The sequence below is a fragment of the Scylla paramamosain genome, chromosome 20, assembly GCF_035594125.1.
Source record: "Scylla paramamosain isolate STU-SP2022 chromosome 20, ASM3559412v1, whole genome shotgun sequence".
Classification (NCBI taxonomy): domain Eukaryota; kingdom Metazoa; phylum Arthropoda; class Malacostraca; order Decapoda; family Portunidae; genus Scylla; species Scylla paramamosain.
The window spans coordinates 17,647,612-17,663,994 of record NC_087170.1 but is presented as its reverse complement, the minus strand read 5'-3'; the positions used below and the strand labels follow the sequence as shown (position 1 = coordinate 17,663,994).

At 40.3% G+C, this 16,383-nt stretch overlaps 1 long non-coding RNA gene across 3 annotated transcripts in view; it reads right to left on the bottom strand.

Moving 5' to 3' along the window:
• The window catches only part of LOC135110524 (uncharacterized), a 78,289-nt gene extending 66,555 nt beyond the window's left edge, over positions 1–11,734 (bottom strand). The window contains exons 1-7 of one of the 3 annotated variants that reach the window (XR_010273302.1): positions 10,839–11,734; positions 9,753–9,892; positions 9,421–9,499; positions 8,145–8,297; positions 7,331–7,449; positions 6,551–6,858; positions 3,603–5,926 (exon numbers count right to left, since the gene is read on the bottom strand). This is a non-coding gene — a long non-coding RNA (uncharacterized LOC135110524). Of the gene's footprint in view, positions 1–3,602; positions 5,927–6,540; positions 6,859–7,330; positions 7,450–8,144; positions 8,298–9,420; positions 9,500–9,752; positions 9,893–10,838 lie in introns of all 3 variants that reach the window. The other 2 variants (XR_010273300.1, XR_010273301.1) reach the window with 2 other exon arrangements.
• Between the last annotated feature and the right edge of the window lie 4,649 nt (positions 11,735–16,383).

Here is a 16,383-nt window from a genome sequence, read left to right as displayed (position 1 = left end):
AGAGAGAGATGGGGGGAAGACTAGTGTAATAAGTGAGAGGAAGAGAATGGGGGTGGGGGGAGAAGGGCACAAAAGGGGAGAGGGGGGAGGGAAATTCAAGCAGTATATTAGATCAATTGACAACAAACTCTCCTCCCTCCTCCCCTCCCCTCTCCCCACACCCTCTCCCCCCCACATTCAAAACAGGTGTCATTGCGGTGTGTGTATTTCATATCGGAACAAAATTAATGCTGGAGGAGGAGGGAGGAGGAGAGAGGAGGGAGAGAACCGGGGGGAGGGGATAGAGATAGAGAGAACGGTAATAATAATGAATTACTGCCAATGTTTTATCTATTTATTACTATTTTCTTATTAATTACTTGAGTCTAACTGTTTGTCTACCTGGTTGTTTAAGTATTAAATGTTGCTTGTTTTGTTGTCTGTTTAAATAATTAGGTTAGGTTAGATTAGGGAAGTAAAGGACCTTAGGAGGGAGGGAGGGAGGGAGGGAGGGAGGGAGGGAGGGAGGGAGGGAAGGGAAGGGAAGGGAGACAAAGGGAAGGAAAAGAAAGGTTAAGAAAATGAAAGAGGGAAAGAAAGAAAAACTCAAGAAAATGAACGAACGAAGAAACGAACGAACGAGGGAAGAAAGAAAGGAAAATAAGAAACCCAAAAAAAAAAAAAAAGATGGAAAGAAGACAAAAAAAAATGAAGCATACAGCAGAAGAATAAGCCACATCCTCCACACCATTCCCCTTCCCATCACTGAGAGCACGAAGGGTCGCCGGGTGTATGGGTAAACTGCGCATTATTATTATTACCATTACTATTATTATTACCACTGTTATAATCCTCACCATCATTACTATGTTATAGAGAACTGTACAGCAGGATCACGTTTTAGGAAATTAATGGGAGAGAGAGAGAGAGAGAGAGAGAGAGAGAGAGAGAGAGAGAGAGAGAGAGAGAGAGAGAGAGAGAGAGAGAGAGAGAGAGAGAGAGAGAGAGAGAGAGAGAGAGAGAGAGAGAGTCAGCTTCACGTGTAAGAGTATAGTGTCCTAATTTATAATGAAGTTATGAAAAGTTAATATCATTATACATCTTTTTTCAGAATTCAACAAAGCAATTAGTCTTCATTTGCTTTTCAGGGACGCGGTTCACGAAACACGACGGCTCAGCACACACACACACACACACACACACACACAGTAATGTTCCCCTTACTTGTTTTGTCCTTTCCCTGCCTCTCTGCTCTTCACCTGTGCTAAATACTTCATGCTAATTATATATAGCGTACACGTTTACCTTTCTGTGTGTGTGTGTGTGTGTGTGTGTGTGTGTGTGTGTGTGTGTGTGTGTGTGTGTGTGTGTGTGTGTGTGTGTGTGTGTGTGTGAGGGGGGTAATCTCATTTTTTAAGGTAATTAAATCTCCATGACTCTCTCTCTCTCTCTCTCTCTCTCTCTCTCTCTCTCTCTCTCTCTCTCTCTCTCTCTCTCTCTCTCTCTCTCAGTGTAGCAAGGCAGAGTATTTTATTTTTCATGGCGGAATAGAATTACTGATTACTCATTAACTTTTACAATCACACGGGTTTTAAATGACTCTATAAATAATCCGTGGAGACAAAACCCTGAATTTATCACACTTATTATTACTATTATTATTATTATTATTATTATTATTATTATTATTATTATTATTATTTCTGTTGTTCTTATTGTTGTTAGTGGTAGTAGTAGTAGTAGTAATAGTAGTAGTAGTAGTTTGCTGTTGTTGTTGTTGTTGTTGTTGTTGTTGTAATCCTTTTCTTATTTCTACTGCATTTTTTTTTTCATTTAATAAATCAGTTGCCTGCTTATTTACTTTCATTGTGTATTTCTCCTGTTTTACTTTTACTTTTTTTTCTTCATTTTATACGTTTTAACTATTTTTTTTATTTACTTATATCGCCATTCATTCTATTTATTCTTTTTTTTACCAAGTCCTTCAGCGTTCCCATATCACACAGCATTACAACAATTGCTCAACTATTTACGCACTTTTACCTGGTAACACTGCAACCTGCTCTTCCTTAACAAAAACATTCAAATAAATAACTAAATAAATGAATGCATAAACAAAACCAAAAAGTACAAATAAGGAAAAATTTAATAAAACAAAGCAGCGGGTTTTGTCTGGAGTCATTTCGGAGTTATTTTTAAAAACACGTTCATTGTGAAAGTTAATGAACGCCTAAAGAGTAACTTCATTTTAACACCGTGGAAATTAAATGCTACTACTTAACTTATGTCCTGAGAGAGAGAGAGAGAGAGAGAGAGAGAGAGAGAGAGAGAGAGAGAGAGAGAGAGAGAGAGAGAGAGAGAAAAAAAAATAAAGAATGTAGGTATGAACGAATATATGAATGAATGAAACTGAAAAATGGAGACGAATAAATTTATAAACCAGGTCATTAATTAATTACAGAAAAGAAAGAAAGAAAAAGAAAGAACAAAGAAAATATGGGTACGTGGTGTGTGTGTGTGTGTGTGTGTGTGTGTGTGTGTGTGTGTGTGTGTGTGTGTGTGTGTGTGTGTGTGTGTGTGTGTGTGTGTGTGTCAGTCGGTCAAATTAAGCATCACAGATTTGCATACTACAGCTGTTGCCCAAAATAATGATATATAATGAAAGCATCAGGTTGGGCAGCGCGAGTTAAGACGATTAGGCTTCATAATATCCATGTATAGATACGAGATCGAATACTGCATGAAGGGGATTTGGTATTAATAGCGGATTCCATAATGGTAATGTTTGGTGCTGGCTGAATATTCAGAGAGAGAGAGAGAGAGAGAGAGAGAGAGAGAGAGAGAGAGAGAGAGAGAGAGAGAGAGAGAGAGAGAGAGAGAGAGAGAGAATTTGCTTTATAATCGTATTTCTACCTCACTATATTTTCGCTTATTTTTCTAGGATAGGGATTTCTGAGTACTCATAGCGAATGAAATCCCTCCCCCTCCCACACGTCCTGGCCGGATCCCCTGCCCCCACCACACCCGGGTTGAGATGATGGTCCGAGTTGGTATTTCAGAATGGAAGAATATATAGAGATGCTATTAGTAAGTTTACCTTGGAACTACACTCTGTGGCGTCTTATATGGTTGTCAGGAAGTCAAGAGCAGGTATTCTGAACATTAAGCCAACTGAAAGACCATTACTAGCCCTCCAACCAATCACACGCCAACAATGCAGTTCACGTCATAACAGGCTTGTTAATTTGGCAACGCAACAAGCTAGTCCCCGTAGTTTGACCCTCAAAGTAACAACATTCAACGAAATAAACATCCTTGAGAACCTACAAGCCTCATTCATAGATACATAAGTACACTAGGGAGATGGTTAGTCAGAAATATCATATAAATATATTAAGTATATACACACACGGAAAAATACCTATATAAAACTCAAACAAGTAATAATACCATATATACACTAAATTGTGGGTTGCGAGTGTAATACGTGAAAAATAATGAGAAAATGAGTATCAAATATACATGAATTGACTTTTAGGAGAAAACGGAAGAAAATGGATGGCGGGAGACCAGCTGGCCACCACCACACACATATTTATCAAAATAATTCCTTCCCACGTTACCTTATTTATTCCCGGGCTGCCAGTCATTCTTTCATGCCCAGAGGTAGCTGCGGGGTCCCATTAGACACACGTAAACGGCTGTTTTCACTAATTATTCTGCAATATTTCAAACGTCCTCTTCCTTCGGCTCATCGCGTGTGTTTAACCTCCAGTCGGTCAACATTGCCCCGTGATTCTGACCTAAATTATTTATTGATCTTGTTTGCCTCTACTTTCACGTGGGAAGGTAAACACATCATTGCATTTAATTATCAGAGCACACTCGGCATTCCAGGAAAAGGAGATTAATAATAAAACGTGTTGTTTTCATTATTCATAACACTTACACGAGGTTCCTCTGGGAAATAGTTCCAGCGTTTAGTTTTTGTTTTCATTTTTTTTTTTTTCCTTATCGCTACACTCGTTTTCCTCCCTTCCCCTTTATTTAATTTTTCTATTAGTATAAAGGACTTAAACAGATGTACATTCAATTTATTTCACAAACTTAAGAGTGAAATGTAAAGCCCGTTTCTGCATGTTGCTTAAATACTGACATTTTATTTTCCGTCCATTACGTAGATACAAATATATTAATGAGAGGAATAATGGTGCTTCATGCGAGGAATAATACTGCTCTGAACAACCGATCGCAATTAAATGATAAGTATATATTGAATTATAGAACGTGGTAAATTATCATGTATACGTGTGCGCGCCCCAGCCTCATCACACGTCCTTCAATTTCTACCTCGCATTTGTTCATATCTCAGCATCTTATTATCTAATTTCTCTTAATTCCTGTACTTTATTTGGATCCCTTAATAAATGTCACAAGCAGAATGGAATTGTTTATTAGTTTTAAAGCAACAAACCCAGCGCCTCTTCAGCATCTCTTCTTCCTCTTCTTAATCATCTTCCTCTGCATTCCCTTCTTTATCAGCATCATATTCTACTTCATCTTCTTTCCCCCTCCTCTTCCTTTATCCTTTTTTTTTTCATTAATATCCTCTTCTTTATCAATAACATCTCCTATACTATCTATTTTCCTTCTTCCTCTATCAATTATAATTATCATTACTATCTCGTGGTACAAAGACATCCAGAGAGAGAGAGAGAGAGAGAGAGAGAGAGAGAGAGAGAGAGAGAGAGAGAGAGAGAGAGAGAGAGAGAGAGAGAGAGAGAGAGAGAGAGAGAGAGAGAGAGAGAGAGAGAGAGAGAGAGAGAGAGAGAGAGAGAGAGAGAGAGAGAGAGAGAGAGAGGGGGGTGATAATGTGAAAATATTATATGCGAAGGAAATTTAAAGAAAACAATGGAGTATGGAAGTACAATGAAAATACAGTAAGAATGTGGAAGAGTTTGTGGAGAGAAAGAGACAGCATGTGGAGGAAATGGAGGAAACCATAGTTTTAGAGAAAGAAATAAGGAAAAAAAAAACAAGAGCATGAAGGAAGAGGAGATAGTCAGTCAATCGGGCACGCACACACACACACACACACACACACACACACACACACACACACACACACACACACACACACACACACACACACACACACACACACACACACACTCTCTCTCTCTCTCCGCACCACCACCACCCTGCATCAAACATCACGTCATACACTAATTATACATAAGTTTTCCCACCAAGCCAAGCTATTCCATCACATCATAAATACATGAATGATGAATGCCAACTCACAGGCCACGGCTAAGAGGATGATGAGTGGTGCAGTGATGAATCAGAGGCAAAATAAGAGTAAAGTCTGGTCTTCTTCCTCTCTGGACCTGTTGTAGTTTGTATTGTTTCTTAAGTCACTCATGTTCTTCTGCTTTTCTCCTTACTTTTCTTCTCTTCTTCTTTGGACTTGCTGTTTTGAATCACTTCTTAGGTCACTCTTCTCTTGTCTTTTTTTCTCCTTTTCTTCTTCTTTGGACTTGTTAGGCATTGAATTGCTTCTTAGGTAGTTCTTCTCTGTTGTCTTCTTCTTAGGATCTGTCATGCTTTTGAATAACAGATCACTCTTCTGTCATCTTCTGTCATGCTTTGAATTGTTTCTTGGGTCACTCTCTTGTATCTTCCTCTACATCCTTTAATGTGTCAAGTTTCTTATGTTCTGGCAGTCGACCAGAAATGCCATGCCTTGTGTAAGCTAGCCAGCATTTCACACCTTGTATTCATAGGAACAAGATGAAAAGGTGCCCTGGGTTGCATCTCACTTGGGTCAACAGTGATGGAAGAGGCAGTGCTGTCTGCGTCTATGCCCTCATAAGGTGACAGACACAGGAGCACCTCCACGCCTGCTACAATGGAACCAGGGCACAGGAATCATCACACACAATACCTGCAGGAAGGGAAGGAATGAGAATACAGGGAATCACAAGGGATTTCAAGCATCAAGAGGTTTTTGGTTCCTTACTAAACTGTTTGGTTTGGATACCGTTACCTCTGCTATATCTGCTATATCACACACACACACACACTGCAATCGTATGGTCTCCCCATAGAAAGAACATAAGGAAACTGGAAAGAATACAGAGTATAGCAACAAAGATGGTGCCAGAATTGAAGGAAAAGACTTATGAAGAGAGACTGGAAGAAATGAGATTAACAACACTGAAAGTGAAGAGAAATGGGAGACTTGATAACAATGTAGAAATTAATAAATCGTATGGAAAAGGTGGACAGACAAGTTTTGGAGACACATATGAATGAAGGGACAAGATGTATGAGAGAACATACAAAAACGATTAAGAAGAGTAAATGTCTCAGTGACACTAAGAAATATAGTTTCCCATAATGAAGCATTGATCTCTGGAATAGTTTAAATGACAAGGTGGTTACAGCTATTAGTGTGAGCAAATTTAAAGAGAAATTGGATAACTGTAGATAGAGAGACAGGACAAATGAGCTTTAGATTAGACCCTGTACAATACAACTAGATAAATACAAACTTACACATACTAACATAGCAGATATCCATCAACATCTGTCACCACCACTTCCTACAATCCATCACAGTCCATATCCACAAAGTCTGACAAGGCAATGCTCTTCAGATTCAGCGCTGACATACTCATGCAATTCTCTTGTGGTGTGTAGGAACCTCCAGCTCTTGACAAATATGGGAAGCTTGGCATCTTCTGAGGGTTCATCCTGAGAGCAAAACCTTGGCCACAGCATCAGGGAAGTTGGAGAATATAAGACTCTTGAAGTGTGTGGAGACATGGAGTGCCAGGCAAGTGCCAGCATTACTGAAGCCCATCAGAGGTGCCACTGTGGAGGAATACAAGCGTTTAGGATCGAATTATATATGTAACTAAGTGGGGCTCTCAAAGTGTGGAGCCATAAAGTTTTGGGACATCAATATTTCTTAAGGACAATCCTTTCTTGGCTGCTCTCGTCATGAGTTGCCACAATGGATCAATCTTCTCCCTCCTACGTGCTCAGTCTCCAACACTTTCCTCAGTCATACCCATCACAAGCACACCTTTCACTGCATCCATAAACCTTCCCTTATGCCTCAGGTTCTTGAGGGCAATATATCATGCAATCTCTAAGACTTATATGGTACCTGCTCCTTCTCCCTCAGTTTACACTAGTGATCAAGCTTGGTCTTCGTGCTTTTATCCATCACACCCACTACAACAAGCATCCATATACCTTCTCTTCAGTCTTACATTTCTATCAACAATATATTATGCAACCTTTATGAGTTAAGAGGGTTTCTGCTCCTCCTTCAGCTTACATGAGTAATCAAGGAGCTGATGCAGTGCTGCTCATAGAAGCCTGTGTCTGAAATCCTCCAGGCGCAAGTATCAAGTCCCAGCAGAGTGTCAGCAGCCCCATGGCTCCCTTCCTCCACAGCTGCACGAAACACAAGGTTAAGATGGTACTGGTGTTTCTCACAAAAGATTAAGACAAGGTAGCAGGGACAAGCTGGGAGTATGCAACAGTGTATGGTAGCATTAGTAACATTATCTCTCTCTCTCTCTCTCTCTCTCTCTCTCTCTCTCTCTCTCTCTCTCTCTCTCTCTCTCTCTCTCTCTCTCTCTCTCTGCCTGGACACAGCAACACAAGGTAAGGATAAGCCATGAGTCTTGCTTCAGTCTATATTTGATGCTTGTCTATGGACTGCTGTGACAGAAAAGTCTCCATTAATTCCTGTCATTGCATGCTCTAATTCTCTTTCCTCTCATTCATTCTTCTCAATACTCTATCACTGTCCCTCATTTATTCCTGTCCTTGCATGCACTACTTCTCTCCTCTCCCACACAGTAGTAAGGCACAAATAATGACAAACATAAGATAGATAACATTAAAGGTAGGGCTATTGGGATGATCATATGAAACAAGCTCAAGTGGCTACATTCTGCTGATACTGGTTTATGAATTGTGATTAGTCAAGGCTCCTTAAGACCCACCAGTGACAGGGTCTGTGAATGGCCACCAATCCCACACAAGACTTGTTACAGCAAGAATACAGAACTGGAGAGGGGAAAATAAATAAATAACAAATAAATAAATGTACATGAATCTAAATCAGACTTGTGACACCTTACCTGAGCTGTAACTTACAGCACCATAAGATAACGAGGGCACATGGCACACCAAAAGTTTACAGCCATTTTGAGTATCCCATCCATGGACTCAGCCCAGAGCCATCACAAGGATGTCATGTCCTCTGATACTGGTTGCTGTTGTCACCCTCACCTCTGAAAATAATACACATGAGTAATACAATGTAAACAGTGCAAAGTACATCATCTTACCACAAGTCATGACAGGCAAGAATAATAATCAACATGTGGCTAAATGCAATCTGTGAGAGGAATTTGAACCACAGACTACCTCCTAATCATCTAATTATTCTAATGTCACAAATAGAAAGTGAAAGCACTATTCTTTCAGCCACTTACGAATCTGCAATCATTATAGTATAATACAGTTAAACATTACAGTTTGTATTATTAAACACAAAGTTTTCACGCTTTTCATACTGCCCTGCCTTGGAGTATCATAGAAACAATGACAAACTGATCTTAAGACTGGATAAATTTGCTGTGACAGGCTTCCACCACAGGTCACATGGGATGTACTGTCATGGCAAAGGCAGATGGACATGTGTTCTGTTGCTCTGAATCCATGCTCAACCTTGGCTGAATGCATCCCAGCTGTGCACCTGGTGATTCCTAGGAGTCACAGCAGGAGGTACAGGATGAGGTGGTCAAGAGCGTGTTAAGAGGCCAAACCTCTGCTAGTGGTTGTACTGCAGAAGATCTAGGGCATTTGTTCCTCTGTTGTTAAGTCTGATGCCAAAGGGTGTGATAATGTCCCTTGTGGTTCCATCCCAGGCCATGATGTACAAGAATCAGTGATAATTCTATCAAAGCACAACAGAATATGGTAATGAAGGCTCTTTGTCATATGTATGTACAAAATATCAAATTGAAGGTAAAAGTGGTGGCAGCACCCATTCCACCCAGTCCCTTTCTCCTCTTCTTGTAAAGACTGAGTGGATAAAGTTGAAACACAATTACATTTACCGGATCCTATTTGCTCTATAGCAACTAAAGCAGACAGGATAGCTCCTAATCTCCTGGGAATATTGTGTCACACACCTGACATGTCACTACTCTAAACAACACACTCAAGACCAGTGAAGGAGTTTTGTTATGCAGTCTGGAACACAGGATATATATATACCTACCATAAATGATATGAGGAGCATAGTGTGAAAGGAGTGTGTCCTGCCATTTTCATAGTTTAACGTTAAGTCTGAATTGTACTTTTTCCTTGGAAGACAGCAAGGGCCAGGACACGCACCCTGCTACTTACCATGTCATGCTTAGCTGTAAGGAAAGGGACACACCCCTTCACGAACGAGGGAAAGAAGGACTAGGATCTCATGGTCTTTCTGTGAAGAAAAGAAAATTTTAAAAAGTTGGTTAGATGCCATCCTCACTATAATCCATTACCGACAAAATTTTTCATGCATCTATTAAAAATCATGGTGATGCCTATTGATTTCTTTACATTTCTTTAAAATCTTATTGAGTAAGCCTTGGTCAGTCATCTCATCTAAAAAAGATGGTGGGATATTCATGCATGTGTACACGTCAGCAGCAACACATCAAGTAAAACATCTGGTAATCACAAACGTCACTCACTCGAACAAGTTGCAGCGTACACCTTGAAGTCATCCAGCGTGAAGCCTCCATTGAAGGAGACTCCCTCAAAGGCCACCTGGAAGCGAGTGCATCTGCCCAAATATCCATCCTATTGGGTCTCTCAAGATGTGACTCCACACCTGCAAAAACAAAGAGAGCATTACATATTACATCTCATGGGCACTCTCTTAAGTTGACACAAGCACTTGAAAACCTTATACATCAAAATACCATTTATAAAACAAGAGGCAAGCACTGGCAGAAAATTTCCAAGATACAATTTTACCAAATAAAATCCTTATTGTGTACCTTATTATCTACAGTACTTAAAACTGTTTAGCTGATATAACACTCTGCCTCTAGATAGTGAAGTGAGACTCAATGAAAAATGACTAAAATTTTTCATATTGCACAATCTCTAACATTTCTTCATATTTGGTTAAAAGAAAATGAAAAGGTGATTCTATTAAAATAAAAATTAAAGGCATATCAAAATTCTATAATAAAAAATATTATTCATTAACTGCACCTCTCTGTATTAACTAATAAATAGGTGAAGGTCCAAATTTTGCATAATTTGGCTTCCCCAAACTAAAACCCCGCTTTCACACCAGGTCAACAAGCTTGCTGGGAATAGAGGAGAAAAAGAAGATAGGATGTATTGTGCTAAACTGCAATTTTAATGGTTAGGATGGGGTAATGTGGAATATAGGGGGCAGAGGCCCCCAGTTAAAACGGGGGTTAGTGACTTTAAAAGGGTAGGTATGCGGGCCTGATATTCCCTTTGTTGATTATTTTTATTATTTTACCCCACGGCAACGCTTTCCTCCTTTGACTTTTGACGTTTCCCTAATTTGATGTATGTTGGCCTACAACCTAAAACCACACCAGGTCCCCAAGCTTGCTTGTCCTTGAGAGGGGTGGCAACTGAATACATATGGTGCCGCTATTGGTAAGCTTTACTCTACCGTATCTAACCTGACATCCTCCACTCGCCTAATCAATTTTTTTTCTTCTCCTTCCTTCGTAACCTAACCTAATTTAACCTTACTTTACAGTCCAGTAACTGACTTAAATGTTACTTACCTGACATAACCTGGTCTGAAGTTCTCCATTCATCTTTTTATCGAGTAGGGAATAGTCAGAGTTTCGGGTAGAAATTACTGCTCTCAGCCTCCGTATCTCACATAATCTTGATCTTGAGTTTTGGAGTACAGGTGGCTCGGGATCACTCCTGAGCCAGCCGTTCTGTCGGTAACTCCTGCAGGTTAAAAAAAAAAAAAAAGAAAAAGAAAAGCAGCAAGCAAGAAACAGACAGCATCTATCACACCACATAGTTCCTACATCTACCATGCCACAATAAAAAAAAAAAAACACTCCTTCACACTTCACAGCCTCAAGCATCCTTTCATTCATCTCCACACAGTCCCACCAGCAGCACCATCCATTCCCTTCCTGTCTTCACTCTGGCATTCCGCAATTCCCTCACCACTACTTGCATCATCTCATCCCCCTCTCCGGCATATCTCACACACTCCAGCATCACATACTCCACCATCTCATCACCTCCCACGTCACACATCTGGCACACTAAGAAGTTCAAGTTTCAGCTTTTCTCGTTCATCCACTTCATCTTTTATCTTCATTCTTTCTTCACACAGCCTCTTGTTTGTTGCTCTTCTCAGCCTCTCGTACTTCATACTTTCTCGCAGTCGTCTCAGAATTCCTACCACTGCTACATTCATCTCTGCAGATATCACAGCATCATTTCTTTCACGGTGACATCCACTCCATTTTCCTGCAGCTGATTTCACCACCATGGACAATCATCTATCAGCATACAGTCTTCCATTTCCTTAGTCTCTTGCTTGACCTTTTCCTTGATGCTGGCACCAGACAGACACTCTGCTCCACCCATTCACAGACAGGGAGCGCCCGGCACAGGCAGGAGTGTGGCGCGCCATACTATCCCCAATAATAAGTCGGGGGCAGGAGGGGAGACAGTTATTATAACCAAAGAGTTGTTTTTTTTGTTTCGATATTTTCAGTTCTTCATTCACTGTCGCAGACACTGCCTCCGTGATCAACTTGTAGGTAAAAATATATTTCGATCACATCCTTTGTTGTCTTCGTTACTAATAATGATAATAATAATAATAATAATAATAATAATAATAATAATAATAATAATAATAATAATAATAATAATATTAATAAACCTTGAACCAAAAGAGAATAACAGACAGATAAATACAAATAAACGCAAAAATTAATGACCACAAAAATAACAACACAAAATAGAATACCTAAATAAGAATAACAATAAAAACGCAACACCCTTGACTGAAAGAGACCAATACACCAGTCAAACATACAAGATGGCGGCGAGCGTAAACAATGCCAGCTGAGAGACAGAATTTACGGCCGTTTAAACCCTCCACAAGCTTGGCGCCTCCACCCCCAGCCATCCACACGTGATAATTAAGAGATGGTGGATGAAATATGAAGAACAGGTGGAGTAATTAAAAGGTAAGCTAAGGAGATTTAATTAGTTTACCTTCCTTGACCGTTTTACCTTCCCGGGACTTGCTCAGTGGATTGATGTGTCCACTAATATTAGAGCTGGCAATACTTTAGAGCTTATTCTTACTATTTAAACCGATCGTGTGATATCTACCCTAATTGTGATCATTGTGGAATCCTTCGCAGCTATGTTTTCCAGTTTAAATGTTTCCCTGCCCCAATCTGTGCCTCTTTACCCTTTAGGCCCAAAACTCACTTTAAGAAAATCAACGAGTTTCTTTCCCCTGTCGATTGGGATTTTGAGTTTTCTGTTTTGTCTGTTAATGAAGTGTATAACAGATTTTTGTCCATAATCTCTCCTTAGGTAAAGCTCTTGTCCCGTGCAGATCTAATCCTCATATTCTCAGTGCTTCTTATAAGTCTTGGGAGTACAAGCCACCTAAGGACTTGACTAATACGAGAAGCCAACCCTGGACCACTTATAAAGAGTTGAGAACAGTACATGGCAGGGACTCTGGGGTATCTAATGACGCTCTCCAGGTCTTTCTTGAATTATCCTACCCAAAGACAAATTGCTTATGAAAATCAGATTCTCAGCATTTTTCTACCATTCCCAAACTATTTCACTCTTACATACGGAGCAAAAAAGTGGGTTGTCTATCCGTTGGTCCTCTCAATCCCTGATGGCTTCACATCCAACTCTAAAGAAATGGCCAATATATTAGATTCAATCTTTGTGTCTGTATTCACGTCTCAGTCAGGTCACCCTCAGTCACCTCATCAATTTCATGAAGGAGTCTTCCAGGAGGCTCAGTTGTCCATCTCTGACGTTACAAAGGCTCTGGATAGCATTAATTTTTCTTCAGCTATGGGCCCACATGCTAATCATCCAGCTTTATTTAAGGACTGTTCTAGCACCCTGGCTTACCCTCTATATTTACTAACAGGAGAAATTCCAGTTATTTGGGTGAAGTCACATGTTGCACCCATCTTTAAGAAAGGGAAAAAATGTGATTCCCTTAATTACAGGCCAGCAAGTCTTATCTCTGCACCATGTAAAACTTTGGAGAGGATCACAACTTTCAAGTTTTATCAATATTCGGAGGCTAATTCTGTTCTCAGTATTAATCAATTTGGGTTCCGTTTAGCGTGGTCTGTTAAAGATCAGCTATTGTTAACTCATAATGATGTCACTTATTGGATGAATAATGGTAATATGATTGACTTAATTCTTTCTGATTTCGTTGAAGCTTTCGACACAGTGAACCATCAAATACATTTTACCAAACTCCAAAGGTTAGGTATACGTAGATTGTTAGCTTTAGTTTTTGGAAATATTAGGTTAGGTTAGATTAGTTTGGTTACGTTAGAGGACGAAGGGGTGAAGTGGACGAAGGGGGGCGAAGCGTACGAAGGGGGAAAGGGGGGCGAAGGGGCGAAGCGGACAAAGGGAGCGAAAGGGAAGAAGGGGACAAAGGGGCGAAGCGGACGAAGGGAACGAGGGGGTGAAGCGGACGAAACGGACGAAGCGGAGGAATGGGCGAAGTGGACGAAGGAGCGAAGTGAACAAAGGGAGCGAAAGGAACGAAAGGGAAGAATGGGCGAAGGGGACGAAGGGGCGAAGCGGACGAAGGGGACGAAGGAGACAAAGGGGCGAAGTGGACGAATGGGCGAAGGGCCGAAGCGGACGAAGGAGCGAAGAAGAAAAAAAGAAGAAATGACGGAGGAAAAAACCTAAAAAAATAGACACGAAAAGACTACGTTCTCTCTCTCTCTCTCTCTCTCTCTCTCTCTCTCTCTCTCTCTCTCTCTCTCTCTCTCTCTCTCTCTCTCTCTCTCTCTCTCTCTCTCCCTTACTTCTCATCACGTACAATGGTAAAGCTGTTGTTTTGACCGCTTCTAATGGGTTCTCCAGTCTGCGAGCCGTCCTGGAGGCTGCTCGGGCGCTACCTGACTGCCCGCCCCAGCCGCCGAAGCTTACCTGGCACTCTAGAACGTGAAGACGAAGGATAACAAAGTGAGATCCTACGTACGTACACCTGAAGCTTATTATTATTTTTTTTCTGTAGTTCTTGTTGTTGTTATTTGTTGTTATTGTAATTGCTGCTACTACTACTACTACTTCTACTACTACTACTACTACTACTACTACTACTACTACTACTTCTACTGCTGCTGCTATTACCTCTTTTTCATTCGTTTATCATTATTATTATTATTATTATTATTATTATTATTATTATTATTATTATTATTATTAACATCATCATCATTATTTGTTTTCTGTCTCCTACATTGTAATGTAATGATTGTTACTGATAGTTCAATGTGTGTGTGTGTGTGTGTGTGTGTGTGTGTGTGTGTGTGTGTGTGTGTGTGTGTGTGTATGTGTGGTTTCTTCAAGAGCTCTCAGAATAGCCTCCGTGATGGGAATGGAGAGGAAGAAACCTTGTCGGGAGAAGATAGGTTAGAGTGACAGTGACGCACACACACACACGCACACACGCACAAAGGCCCCATCACCGCCAGAGCTGCACTATATATCTACAATACCAGAGTCATCCCACGCACTTCTCTCCTCATATGTATTTATCCCACACCACACCGCCGAGTCGCGCTCAATTAACTCCCACACTTAGCCACACTGTCCTCCCTCCACTCGTCCATCATTAATGACATTCCTACACTAATTTAATCTTCCTCGGAACATTCGTAGAAATAAATATGACCTGTTATTTTCATTATCATTATCATTATCATTATTAGTGTTTTTTTTTCTTTTTATTAGCGCCTCACTGGCTTGAGAGGAGACATTTTGTTTCATAATACATTTAGCACTTGTGTAATAATTATTTTATGTGTTTAAAATAGAGAAGAATTAAAGGGAGAGAGTAAGTAACGGGGAGCAAGTATTCCCTTATTCTCTCCCTGCTCTTTGTCCTTCCCGCATTCACCCCTTTCCCACTTCCCACTCCCTCCATCGCCTTGTCCGCTGTATGCCCCTTCCCCACTTACATCTTCTATTTCTACATTATTGAAATATATTACAAATTCTATGCCTGTTTCATTATATTTGTTTATATTTATTATGTCTATATTTTTTTCTTATTTTTCGTTTTTTTTTCCCTCTTCTCTTTTCCTCTACTCTCTGGAGCTTTATGTCACAGATAAGACGCACTTTGTACTACTGTAATGTGAGTGAAAAACATTCGCATCCGCAACAAATCACTGATATGGCGGTAAAAGAAATCCGCAACAGCGTCCGCATCCGCAAATTTTTATATTTTAACATCCGCAGTCTTACCCGCAACCGCATTGTGTGAGAAATGCATATCTGGTTCCGTGGAGCTCTAGAATCTAGCATCCGATGCTTCACACACACACACACACACACACAGGCAGACAGACACACAGACACACACACACACAGACCCGACATCACATCAACAAGCCTCAAAGCAGGAAAATTTAGAAAGGAAAAACGAAGGAGGAAAATATAATATTACATGAGATAGAGTGACTGAGGTGGCGTGGTGATGCTGAGGGTGGTGAGGTGATGCGGAGGGTGGTGAGGATGTTGCGACACGTTCCCTTCACGATATTTGTGTGACGTGCTGGCGACTTGACGACTTGCGATGGTGATAAATGACACTTTCACGCATGTATTCAGTAACTCACTTGTGAATGTACTCGCTTATTCATTCAGTAATTTACTCGTTCACTTGCTCACTTATTCATTCAGTAATTCACTCGTTCACTTGCTCACTCGTCTTCTCATTAATATATTTACTCAGGCATCTTATTATTCATTCACGCACTCGTTCACTCACTCACTTATCGATTCACTCACTCATCCATACATTCATTTATTCATCCACTCATTCATTCATTTACTTACTCATTAACTCTCATTCATACGCTCACTTATTCATTCAGTCACACTTTCATTCATTCTCTCATTCACCCATTCACTTATTCACTCACTCGTACACTCACCCATTCACTCACTAAGTAACACACCCAATTATCCATCCACTCATTCATTCATTTATTCACTAACTCTTTCACTTACCCACTCATTCAGTCTCTCACAAGTTTCCCCTCCCTC